Here is a 14,010-nt window from a genome sequence, read left to right on the forward strand (position 1 = left end):
CCATGATCACACTGAATGGTGGTGCTGGCTCAAAGGGCTGAATGGCCTCCTCCTGCACCTATTTTCTAAATTTGGCCCATATCGCTCTGAACCTTTCCTGCCCATGTACCTGCCCAAGTGTCTTTTTAAATGCTGCCTCAATTACCTCCTCTGGTCAAACAAAACACAAAGTGCTGGATTAACTCAGTGGGTCAGGCAGCAACTGTGGAGAATGCTGGTGATGTTTTGGGTCAGGGCCCTTCTTCAGTCTGATTGTGATTGGGGGGGGCGGTGAGGGGGGAGAAAGCTGGAAGAGAGGAGGGGCAGGGCAAAAGCCTGGCAAGTAATAGGTGGATACACATGAGGTGGGTTTTTGCTAGGCAGGTTGTTGGACAAAGGCCAGAGATGAAAAGTTGGAAGGTGTGAGACAAAAGGATTGAAGAGTTCCAAATTGTGAAGTTTAGAGGAAAGCATGTAGATTGAAAGCATTTGTAACTGTTCAATCCTTTTGTTATCTTCAATCCTGAGTTACTCCAGCACTTTATGTTTTTTTTTGTACACAGCATCCAACCTCCTCTGGTGGCTTGTTCCATATACCCACCAGCATCAAATAGCTTTGCATTGTCACTGACTTTTAGAGGGATGACAGATGGTTGAGATTTTAAATGAATATTTGTCATTTGTTTTTACAGAAGGAATTGAGCCAAATAGGTTGTCATTTCATGAACCATATACAAATTAGTAAAGGGAGGGGGTGTTGATTGTTAGAGCACTTTAAGACATAAGCCAGGGTCTTGATCAAGTGCATCCTCAGACTATGTGGGAAACTGGGGAAGAAATTAGAGAATCTTGCAGGGATATTTGAATCATCTTTCACCACAGGTGAAGTTCTGGAAGACCTGGTGGCCAATTTTGTACAATAATTTAGAAAGGGACAAGGAGAAACAATGCTGTGATCCTAACATCAGTGGTGGGTATGTTATTGGAGAAATGTCTGAGGGACTGATTAGGGATAATCAGCACAGCTTGGTGCATGGAAAATCTTTGTCACAAATCTCGAGTCTTTTAATGAGGTAACCAAGAAGTTTCATGAGGCAGGATGGTGGATCTTATCTATATGATCTACAGTGGTGTCATCTGTGAACTTGTAGATTGAGTTGGATTGGTATTTAGCTGCACAGTCATGAGTGTATAAGGATATGGTCAGGGGCTGAGAACGCATCCTTGTGGGACACCAGTGTTGAGAACTACTGTCAATTTGTGCCCTGTAGATGGCTTGATTGTAATCATGTAATATTTTAGTTGACTGGATAGCACACACAGCAAAAAAGCTTTTTACTGTACATCGGAGCACAGGACAATAATAAACTAAACTAAACCTCATGGCTCATCCATTGTTTCTGGTTAGGGAACATTCTGATTGTTTTCTAAGGTTCCTCTACGCACTTAACGATAAAATCTGTATGTGCTAAATCTAAAACGTTCACCATCGGCATGAGAAGCAGTGCTATATAGCCCTGATGTTCATGTGTAGTCCAGGTCCAAGTCATCCTACAAATAACTGCATAACCTTACACCTTTTCTAAAGTGAAAATGTACTGTGCAACTTTATGATCACAAACAGAATTTCATGCAAGTCTGTCTTCTTCTTCTTCTTCTTCTTGCGTATGGCGTGCACAGCCTAAAGTTGTAAGACAACTTATTCTGTTTGATCTTCTGTTGGTGCACGCCAGGTTGATTGCATTCGTCGAAACAGGGTGGACCACGTGAAGGTTGCAATCTCCCACCCCATGCAAGTCTGTGATCTCTTACTCTTTCATGAACTTTTAAATTATGCTGAATCTCCAACACCATCCTCCTTATCTCAGCAATGCAAGTCTGGCTGCTTGGAGAATCTTGTATACTTGGGTTATAATTGTGCTCAGAAATCCCTGCTTATTCACAGAACTGGCAATAAGAGAAGTTGTAGCAGATGAGAGATGTCCCTGGCAAAAATCAGATTGTGATTGAATGTTTCTGTGTGAAAAAATGAGAAATGGGAAGTTGGGGATTTTTTTTTGTGTGAACTTCTAGTAGATGGTTTGCATTTATTTTGAAGGTTCAACAGTTCTTTCCATCCAGTCCATCTCTAAGTTGCATGGCGTTGCATCAGTAAGGCTGGAAGTATTGTCAAGAATACCTGTCATCCCGGCCATTCCTTTTCTCTCATCTACCTTCCAAGAGAAAAGCTGAATGTCCAGACTTAGGAATAGCTTCTTCCCCACTGCTATCTGATTCCTGAACCAATCACCACTTTCACCCCATTATCAGTAGCTACCACATACTGCTCCTCTTATCGCTACTTCATTGATCATTCCATAATTGTACTTTAATATTTTTTTGCACTACTTAGTTTTTGCACTGCAATCTTGCCCCATTCTGCTGTTTTACACTTGACACATACAATAATAAACATGATATGACTGACTGTATAGTGTAGATTCTGTGAGTATAATGTGGATAAGGAATTTCATTGCCCCCTGGTATATATGACGATAAGCTAATCTGTAATCAAAATATTTAAGGCCACTTAGCATTGTGTGCATTCTGAGTAAAAACACCTTCATCGTGTCGAGGAAGAAATAGTTGTGTGAACTGGTGTACATCTGTATAAGATGCTTGAGGCTCAGTTAAATCGTCTTTGGTAATTCCCTGCATCTTCACGGCTGTTATCGGTGTTTCAAGTTTTTCAAATAATTTGCAAGCTCTCTCAAATATTATAATGTTGTAAACCAAATTGCTCCCCAAAAAAGTGGAATATCCCCTTAGATCAATAAACATCAGATTGATAGAAAAAATTGCCAAAAAGTAGGTCAGGCAGCATCTCTGGAGAACATAAATAGGTGACATTTCATATTTCGACCTTCCTCCCGACCCTAAACGTTATCTATCCATGTTCTCAGAGATGCTGCCTGACCCGCTGAGTTATTCCAGCAATTAGTGTCTTTTTGTAAACCTTCATCTGAAGTTCCTTGTTTCTCTAACAAAAAGTGCAATCATTTACATAACAAAACTAAACTAGCAAAGCTTACCTTGGGGGAAATGAAATTCCAGTATTACCTTTTGAAGGTTTTGGTGTCAACAGTTCTATCTGCATGGTCTGAGAAGTGAAAGAAGTCATAGAAAATTGCCAGGTTAGTTGAACAATTGTTTTCAGTGTATAAATTATCATTTACTGCAGTATCTGCAACAGCGATCAGCCATAAAAACAAACTGCATATTTTCATTAAGTAGTAATCTGCTACCAGTAACTTTAGCACTAGGTATGAGACACACACTCATTGTAAAATAATTCTTAATATTCACAGAGCTGTTAAAAACATGCTGACAATACACATCTGCAAATATTCTTCAGTCTGCTATAAGTTACACGTAGTTCGGCTGTTCTCATAAGACGTCTGATTCCGTGAGAACTGTTCACTGTACACTAGCGTACAAGATTCAGCTTGTTCTTTCTACTACGAATTGGATTTAATAAAAAATACACCTTCAGCTAAATGTAATTGGTAGCCTCATAGGTTATACTGACTGTGCTTTTTAGAGAAAACATGATATTAAACTTTGAGGACTAGTCATGACTTTATAAGAAAATCAAAATAATTACAATTCTAATTACTCCCAGGTGCTGCTATTTACTATTACTGAGATTTAGATTGGGGTAACCAGCACCCACCCCCACCTCCGCTGAACCTCCCACACAAACCTTTCTTTCCCAGAACATCCTGCCGTCCTCTCACCCACCGTCTTCCTCACTCACACCCTCTGCCCATTACCAAAACACTCCTGTCACCGAGCCTCTTTCTCTTCCTCTTCCCATCTGCTCACCCAATCTTCCTTACTTGGTCTCCTCCTCCATCTTTCGTTTCGACTATATTCCATCATTCTCAGCCACCTTCACCAATTACATCCCAATCTCTATTCCTATCCCATCCACACTCTCCCACTTGACACCATCCAGCAATCTACTCCTCCTCACCTGAACCTACTTAACGTATATCAGCACCTGCCCCAACCCTCCTCCTTGCACCGTTTTTCTCCTTCACTCTTTCAGCCCAGAAGAATGGTCTCAACTGGAAAGGTCGATGGTTCATTCCCCACCACAGATGACCCACAGAGTTCATCCAGCAGATTGTTTTGTGCCTTCATGGATCCTTGGACATGTACATTGGCTTTCTATCACCATATCAGTTTTTGGATCTAATTAATCAAATTACCCAGGATCCAATGAAATTTTACTTCTGAGGCTCCTACCCTTCATTATTATTACCAAGCCAGAATAGTTCTCCCAAAATACATAATTTCACGACTTAATTCCATTTTACCATTTCTCTACCGATCTATCAAAATCCTTCTGTAGCCACAGTAAGTACTATCCCCCTCGCTATCAACAACACCACAAATGTTCATGTGGGGGTGAAGTAAGCACATAATTCACCTGCTGATGTCGTCACCCCATTCCTTTCCCCAACTTTCCACTCATCTTGCACCCCACTGACTCTATCCCCCTTTTTCCTTATATTCTTCATCTCCCTCCCCGCTACCTTCCTTCCATTATCCCTATTGTTTTACATTCCACTCCTCCTCTTCTTATGTTACCTGATTCCACATCTGCATCCATTTGCCTCTATTTCACCTCTAACCTCTGTTACTATCTCCACCCATCTGTTAATTACTCCATCTCCCCTGAATCCACCTATCACTTGCCAGTTTATGCCCCATCCCTTCTACTCACCTCTCTGTAGCAGCTTTCTTCCCTCCACTACACCAATGCTAAGAACGGTTCTGATCTGAAATGTCATCTGTCCATTTCCTTCCACAGATGCTGCCGGGCTTGCTGAGTTCCTTTAGCAGTCTCGTGCACCTCTAGCTTTCTTTTAAATGTAATTGTACCCACCTCTACCACTTCATCTTGCCATTTGTTCCATGTATCCATCAGGTTCTGTGTTGAAAAATATTTTAGGTTCCCCTTTAAATCTTTCCCCTCTCACCTTAAATCATTGTCCTTTTGCTTTATATTCCCCTACTCTGTTAAAAAGAAAAGTGTCCCCATCCACCTTACCTATGCCCCTCATGATTTTATAAACCTCTGTAAGGTCATTCCTCAGGCTCCTTTGCTGCAGGGAAAACAGTCTCAGCCTATCCAGTCTCATAATTCAACTCGGCCAGTCCTGGCAACATCCTGTGAATCATTTTGTACCCCATCTAGCGTGAACACAGCCTTCCTGTAGTGTGACGATCAGAACTACACACAATATTCCAGGTTGGTCTCACCAAACTCTATACAGCTCTAACAAGATATCCCAACTTTTGAACTCAGTGTCCCATCCAAAGAAAGCAATCATGTCTTATGCCTTCTTCACCACCATATCTATCTGTGTTGCTGCTTTCAGGGAACTATGCACTTATAACTCTCTGTCCTACATCACTCCTCAGAGTCTTGTCATTCGCTGTGTAAGTGTGCCCTGGTTAAACATCTCAAACTGCATAACTTCATACTTGTCTAGGTTAAATTTAGGGGTGGCATGGTGGTGCAGCAGTTGAGTTGCTGCACCACCATGGTAGTGAGGGATCATTCGGAATGGTATTGAAAACCTGATTAATCAGCAGAAGGAGCTACCACCTAACTATCCATCCACATGCCCTTGTCAGTTACCATGTGCCCCATTTATAGAAGAGTCTGCAGTTTCCACATTGTCTGCATTAGCCTACTCAGAAACCATAAACCAGAGTGGAAGCAATTTATCCTTAAGATAAAGATAACGAACAAAATAGTCTATTGATTGTGTTGACATGTAACATCCCATCAGTTCACAGAATTTGTAAATGTCTGAAAACATATGAAGATCTCCAATTAAATAGGCAGTTGCAGGATTTGTGGAATTGTCTACCACAAAATTTATGTCTGAGGTTGTAGCTTAACATATGATCGTGTGCATTTTACTGCGCGAAGTTGCTGAACAGCATGAATTTCAGTTCTTTGTTATCCTGGCTCCATGCTGGTGGGTTATAATTAAATTAGAACATACTATAAGATTTATTTTTTCATGAGGAATGCATATTTTAAGAATGCATGTTGGCACTTGCTGATGTGGAATGAGAATGCACAATTTTACTGCTAATCTCTGGAATTTTAGTAATATAATTCTGGTCATGGATTCTTTGAGGTTCTTTTTATTTGCTACCATCTGCTTTGAAAGGGATCAGTGAGATATATTATATAAAAGCAGAAACAAATTAATTCCTTCAAGAGATATATAAATTATATATAAACACCAAGCTAATGGCATCCCTGTCAATAATTTGACTTTGTGAACAATTTTTAACATAATATTGACTCGGATAAGGTTATAAATGATCACCATTCGGCGATGACCATGCAATGTCTGATGCATTTGTATGCAGTCAGACACAGATATCAGAGTGTTGCTATTTGAATTGCCTTACCCCATCCGCAAGCTTTGGATCTCATCAAAGAATCAAACACATAAAACATAAAATAATTTGTGGTAATTACATTAAATAAAACAGGATGGGTGAGATTTGTCCATTTAAAATGTTAGTGTATATTTAACAATGTACGGTGCCAATTACTACTAAACAAGTTTTGATCACAGTGCCCGGTGACACATTTTTGTGTCCGATACTGCCTGAGATAGATCCACGACCAAATAGGTATTGGTTTGCTATTTATCATTGTATGCTGAATGGATTACTCTTGCTTTTATTCCTTTTGTTTTTATTTTCTTATACAGTATATACAAAAAAGAGGAATAATTACTGAGCTTGCCAGCAATATCAATAAAAGTTCTTCCACCTTGTTTTTCTTTCTGCTTTTTTGTTTTGTTTTTACAGGAAACGTTCTTGTCCAAAAGGAAAATGTAGCGGATTCTAAAAATCCGAACTAAAACAGAAAATTGAATCTGGAATAAAATTGCATTTGAAGTTATGAACTTTCATTAAAACTGGAACAAATGAGAGAATTCTTATCCTGAAAAGTTCAAGAGTCAAGAGTGTGCAATTATTATTTGCACTGGGGATAGACACAAAAAGCTGGAGTAACTCAGCAGGACAGGCAGCATCTCTGGAGAGAAGGAATAGGTGATGTTTCGGGTCGAGACTGAAGAAGGGTCTCCACCCAAAACGTCACCTATTCCTTCTCTCCAGAAATGCTGCCAGTCCCGCTGACTTACTCCAGCTTTTTGTGTTTACCTTTGGTTTAAACCAGCATCCGCAGTTCTTTCTTACACATTATCTGCATTGGAACTGGAACAATGAAATTCGTACGTACTGCAACTTTGCAGGCACATTAAACACAACAGCACAATAAATAAATATACAATTAATTATCAGTTATTCCCTGTAATTAACAAAAGCAAAAGGAGAAACGATTAACATAGAAGTAACCATTGATGATCTAAACGGATGAATAGAGCCGTATAGAAACAGGCCTTTAAGCCCACCATGTCAATGCCAAACATTGTCTTATCTATACTGATACTATTTAACAGCACGTAGCATAGTCCAAGAGTTCATCCAGATTCTTCCTAGATGTTGTGAGAGTACCAACCTCCATAATCTTCCAGTTTGCACCCACCCTCTGGGTCGATAGCTTTCTCCTCTGATCCATTCTAAATGTCTTATTCCTTATTTTAGAGATTTCTTCCATGGGGGAATTTTTCTCACTACCTGTCCTGTTTATGTCATTCATAATCTTGTACACTTCCATCAGAGCCCCCCTTAACCTCCTCAGCTGCAAGGAAAATAAAGCCAGCCCATACAGACCATCCTTGTGATTATAGGAATGACTTGATTGCACTGAAGATTCACCAAGATGTTGCCTGGTGTGGAATGCGAATCTCTTCAGTGCAATCACATCCTTCCGATAGCATGGTGACCAGAACTGCACGTAATACTTTAGCTGATTAACACGATTTTTTAATATTCCATTACTTTAGTATAAGTATAAATATATGAAATAATCTTCAAGAGTCTACTGTAATGCAATGGAAAAGGTAAAATATCAATCAAGTTCAAGTTCACATTAATTGTCACATGCATCAATTAAGGTACAGTGAAATTTGAGTTACCATGCAGCCATACAATCAAAAAGAACACAATAATTTAATATAAACATCCACCACAGTGGAATCAACATTCTTCACTGTGATGGAAGGCAATACCGTTCAGTCAATATTCCTCCTTTTTTCACCGTGGCCGGGGCCATGAAATCACCGCTACGGATGGCCCGATGTACAAGCCCTCTCGTCAGAATGATCAAAACTCCGATGTCGGGACGGATCAGAACACACACTCCACGTCTTGGAGTTCCCGAATCGGCCACTTTCTTACCGGAGACCACGGCTTCACGATGTTATGATCCGCTAGCCAGCGGTCGGATCACTTCTGGTGATCCCCGGCAAGGGATCGCCCGGCTCTGCTCTGCTGCTGAAGTCTGGGCCAGTCTCCGAGAAAGACCACACCAATCCAGTTTTTAGTCCGCGAGGGGGACGAAGATGTGACAAAGAGAAAAGTTGCATCTCCGTCGAGGTAAGTGACTGATAACGGTCCCACCCCCTCCCACACTAAAACATGCATTTAGACATACTAAAAAACAAAAAAAGTAGAAAGTGCGAACATGCTGCTGGCGAGGCTGCCGCTCGCGGCGCCACCCGATGAAAATCTTTGTCGATAAAAATATTTCATGTGATTTAATTCTAAACTAAAAACGTACTGAATCTATTCCAAAAACACATGATCATCCAGAGAAATGTCAATTCTCATCCAAATCTAATCACAATAGCATGTGATCATGTTTTCAGGAAAACAATTTTACTACCCTTATCACACAGGATGAGAATTTGGAATTAATAAATTATATATTTAAGAAACTTGAAACAGTCTCAGAGGCCCCTATACCCTTCAACAAAGTTAATGTTGACAAAATATTAGCACTTTTCCATTTATCTAATTTTTGGGACTTGGTCCTTCATCAAGGCAATTTAATCAGTAACATTCAACAAAGCCAGATTGAAGCATTGGCTCAAAACAGTATAATTGATTTCAAGCCAGAGTAATCATTTATATTATGAAATTGTGAATGGACAATATTCTGTTGAAATTCATTGGTAGGAAAATTGTTGGAGAAGATTTTTACGGACAGGATTTACTTGCATTTGGAAAAACGTAAACTCATCAAGGAAAGACAGCATGGGTTTGTGAGGAGGAGGCCCCCCTCTCACAAATTTGATTGTCTTTTTTGAAGGAGTATAGGTGTATGTAAGGAGATTGTCAGAACATTAAAAAGAAGGATTTCTTGAGTAGTAATCTTTGCATTATTTCCAGTGTCAATTGCTAGTGAGGTTAGGAAGAGGAGGATGGGGCTGAGGAATTTGTGGCTGAGGAGCTGGTTCAGAAGGAAAATATTCAAATTATTAGACCATTGGAATCACTTTTCAGGCTAGTTGACCCGTACAAAAGATTTGAGTTGCACCTGAACTGGAGTGGTACCGATATGCTGGTGGAGAGATTTACGAGAGACACTCGGGAGGGTTTAAGGCAGTCTGACAGAGTGGATGGGGAGGGGAGTGGGAAGGTTAGTAGTGGGATCCAAAGTAGTATTGTGGCAGATAAGAAACTCCAGGGAAATATTGATTACAACAACCAAACCTGACAGGGTGGAGGTGGAGAGTGTGGCGGTGGTAGTGGTACCTGTAGTGGGATTTAAAGTAGTATTGTGGCAGATAAGAAAGTTGAGGATAATACTGATTACAGTGAGCGGGTCTAATAGGCTAAACTGCATTAATTTTACTGCAAAAAGCTTGACAAGTAAGAATATACCGTACTTGGTAATATTATCTTGCAGAATCTCTTTAAATTCTTGTTTATTTTATCTGCCAAATCTATCTCATGTCCCCTCTCTGCCCTGAATATTCTCTCTAGAGTACTCCAGCAGTCCCTATACTTCTCTAGGGATTCACTCAATCCCAGTTGCCTATATGGACATATGTCCTTGTTTGTTACCTTGGCTAGAGCAAGGTTTATTATTCCTGCCAGCCTTACCCTTTACTCGAATAGGAACATAAAGGCCATGGACTCTTGTTATCTCTCTTTCGAGGCACATTTTTGTACACAGTGTGCTGCCTGCAACACACTACCAGGAGTGGTGATGGATACAAATACAATAGTGACGTTTACGAGGCATTTAGATAGACTTGTAGATATACAAGGAATGGAGGGATATTGATCACTTGCAGGCAGAGGGGAATAGTTAAACTTGGCATTTTGTTTGGTAAGCACATTGTGAGCCGAAGAATCTGTTCCTACGCTGTATTGTTCTATGTTCTTAAATGCCTCCCATTTACCAGATGTGCTGTTACCTGTAAACAGACTCCCCCAATCAACTTTTGAAAGTTCCTGTATAATAGCAGCAAAATTGGCTTTGTTCCAAGTTAATACTTTTAATTCTTCAACTTTTAGATCAGTCCTATCCTTTTCCATAACTATTTAAAAACTAATAGAAATAGTCTTTAAACTTTAGAGATACAGTGGGGAAACAGGCATTTCAGATACTGAGTTCGCGCCGACCAGCAAGTACCTCGTATACTAGCAATATTGTGTACACTAGGGATGATTTAGAGGTCAATTAATCTACAAACCTGTAGTCTGTAAATCCCACTCCATCCAAACCCATAACATTATGGCACTCCAAGTAGATGTTGGAAAGTTAAAAACCTGCACTATTACAGCCTTATTATTCTTGCATTTATCTGACCTCCCTACATATTTATTCCTCTAATTCTTGATTGAGAGACTTTATAATACACTTCCATCAAAATGATAATTTCCTTATTTCTCAGTTCCACTTGACAATCCCCCAGCAATATCCTTTCCAAGTATCACTGTGATCATAATCATAATCATAATAGTACTTTTTTAGCCAAGTATGTTTTGCAACATACGAGGAATTTGATTTGTCATACAGTCATACCAATAAAGAGCAATAAGACACTCAAATAATTTTTTAACGAACATCCACCACAGCGATTCCCACATTCCTCACTGTGATGGAAGACATAAAAGTTTAATCTCCTTCCCTTCTTTGTTCTCCTGCGGTCAGGGCACTTGAACGTTCTGTTGTCGGGGCGATCTTGCCTCCCGCAGCAGGCGGTCGAGCCCTCCGCATGGAGGCGATCAGGCTTCCGCATTGGGAGGATCTCGGCTCTCCCACGCCGGTGAATCGTACCCCAGGTCAGGGCTAGTCGAACATCTTATGACTTTGGAGCTTCCCGACATCAGTCTCTACCCGAGGCTGCGACCTCCACGATGTTGATGTTCTCCCTAAACAAAAACGCAAAACACAATCCCCTCTAACCTATACTTCTATCCCAGGTAGTCAAGTCAAGTTGAGTTTATAGTCAATTGCATAAGTAAGTTGAGGTACAAGTGTGATGAAAATCTTGCTTACTACAGCAGCATCATGGGCACTTAGATTCAGACAAAGGATAACATGTAAATTATACATTACAGCAAAAAGATAAAGAATTTGCAAAAACAAGACATCAGTGCAGGAGAAAAGACACACACTGTCTAATCCCTCATAACTCAAACCTTCCAGACCTAATAACATTGTCATACATCTTTTTTGCACCCTTTCCAGTTCACATCCTTCCTCTAGCAGAGTAACCAGTACTACACAGTACTCAAAATATGGCCTTACCAATGTTTTGTATCGCTGTAAATCCTGTACTTAATACCCTGACTGATGAATGCATGTACAGTGCATTCAGAAAGTATTCAGACCCCTTCACTTTTTCCAGATTTTGTTACGTTACAGCTTTATCTAAAATTGATTAAATTCTTCTTTTTTTTTATCAGCAATCTACACACAATAGCCCACAATAAAAAAGTGAAAACAGGTGTTTAGAAATTTTTGCAAAATAATTAAAAATAAATAACTGAAATATCACATTTACATAAGTATTCAGACCCTTTATTCAGTACTTTATTGAGGCACCTTTGGCAGTGATTACAACCTCAAGTCTTCTTGGGTATCACGCTACAAGCTTGGCACACCTGTATTTGGGTAATTTATCCCATTCTTCTCTGCAGATCCTCTCAAGCTCTGTCAGGTTGGATGGGGAGTGTCGATGCACAGCTATTTTCAGATCCCTCCAGAGATGTTCGATCGGGTTCTAGTCCGGGCTCTGGCTGGGCCACTCACAGACTTGTCACAAAGCCACTCTTGCGTTGTCTTGGGCGTGAGCTTTAGGTCTTGTCCTGTTGGAAGGTGAACGTCTGCCCCAGTCCGAGGTCCGGAACGCTCTGGAGCAGGTTTTCATCAAGGATCTCTCTATACTTTTCTCCGTTCATCTTTACCTCGATCCTGACTGGTCTCCCAGTTCCTACCGCTGAAAAACATCCCTACAGCATGATGCTGCCACCACAATGTTTCACCGTAGATATGGTATTGGCCAGGTGATGAGTGGGGCCTGGTTTCCTCCAGACGTGACACTTGGCATTCAGGCCAAAGAGTTCAATCTTGGTTTCATCAGGCCAGGGAATCTTGTTTAGGTGCCTTTTGGCAAACTCCAAGCGGGCTGTCATGTGCCTTTAACTGAGGAGTGGCTTCTGTCTGGCCACTCTACAATAAAGGCCTGATTGGTGGAGTGCTGCAGATATAGTTGTCCTTCTGGAAGTTTCTCCCATCTCCACAGAGGAACTCTGGAGCTCTGTCAGAGTGACCATCGGGTTCTTGGTCACCTCCCTGAATATGTTAGTAAGTCTCTATCCTAAGGCCCTTCTCCCCCGATTGCTCAGTTTGGCCAGGCTCTATGAAGAGTCCTGGTGGTTTCAAAGTTCTATTTAAGAATGACGGAGGTCACTGTGCTCTTCGGGACCTGCAATGCTCCAAAAAATGTTTTCCCCAGATCTGTGTCTCAACACAATCCTGTCTCGGAGGTCTACAGACAATGTCTTCGTCTTCATGGCTTGTTTTTTGCTCTGACATGCACTGTCAACGGTGGGACCTTATATAGACAAGTGTGTGCCTTTCCAAATCATGTACAATCAATTTAATTTACCACTTGTAGACTCCTATCAAGTTGTAGAAACATCTCAAGGATAAACAATGGAAACACGATGCACCAAAGCTCAATTTTGAGAGTCACAGCAAAGGGTCTGAATACTTACGTAAATGTGATATTTCAGTTATTTATTTTTAATTATTTTGCAATAATTACTAAACACCTGTTTTCGCTTTTATATTATGAGGTATTGTGCGTAGATTGATTATTAAAAAAATGACTGTAACCAATTTTAGAATAAGGCTGTAATGTAACAAAATGTGGAAAAAGTGAAGGGGCTGAATACTTTCTCAATGCACTGTATGCAAAATGCTTTCTTCATCTCTGTGTGATCCCCCTTATCATTCTCACTGCTGTCATTTGGGCAGGAGATATAGATGGCCTGAAGATCTATCCCACCAGGTTCAGGAACAGCTGTTTTTTCATGCAATTGAAATCTTCCCTTTGCACGAAATGTGATAATGACCATTCTAGATCATTTTATATCATTCCAGAAGTTAAAACAGACACTTGCAAACATGGTTTGTATCAATTACACAATTTTCACAATATGATGCCATCATTCTCTGACTAATGTTGAGTATTGGTTTCTTTCAGCACACCCGTCTTATCATTGGTCACTACTGGGACTAGATCCTCCACTTAGCATATCATCCAGGAACAGGTATTTATTTATATAGCCATCAAGTTCTTGAAACAACCCGCTCAAACCTAATCCCACTTCAGTAAAGGAACACTAACAGACCACCTCTTCTACTGTCAGGCAAGCACTTGCTTTGGGGGTATGATATATGCCTGATACTATGCACAGCATGTTAACAAGGCTGAAGTATAAGTATAATAAAGGAAACAGCATCTGAAGTATAAGTAAGTAAGTTTATTGGCCAAGTATTCACATACAAGGAATTTG

At 40.4% G+C, this 14,010-nt stretch overlaps 1 protein-coding gene across 7 annotated transcripts in view; it reads left to right on the plus strand.

Annotated features, from left to right (window-relative positions):
• gjc2 (gap junction protein gamma 2) overlaps nt 1-14,010 on the plus strand; it is an 85,861-nt gene that overhangs the window by 48,054 nt on the left and 23,797 nt on the right. For 2 of the 7 annotated variants that reach the window (XM_055663641.1, XM_055663665.1), the window contains exon 4: nt 13,698-13,764. The exons of the other annotated variants lie outside the window; for them this stretch is intronic. The gene's annotated coding sequence lies outside the window, so the exon portion shown is untranslated. The remainder of the gene's footprint in view (nt 1-13,697; nt 13,765-14,010) is intronic. 7 annotated transcript variants of the gene reach the window in all.

Source organism: Leucoraja erinacea, chromosome 2 (assembly GCF_028641065.1).
Source record: "Leucoraja erinacea ecotype New England chromosome 2, Leri_hhj_1, whole genome shotgun sequence".
Lineage (NCBI taxonomy): Eukaryota > Metazoa > Chordata > Chondrichthyes > Rajiformes > Rajidae > Leucoraja > Leucoraja erinaceus.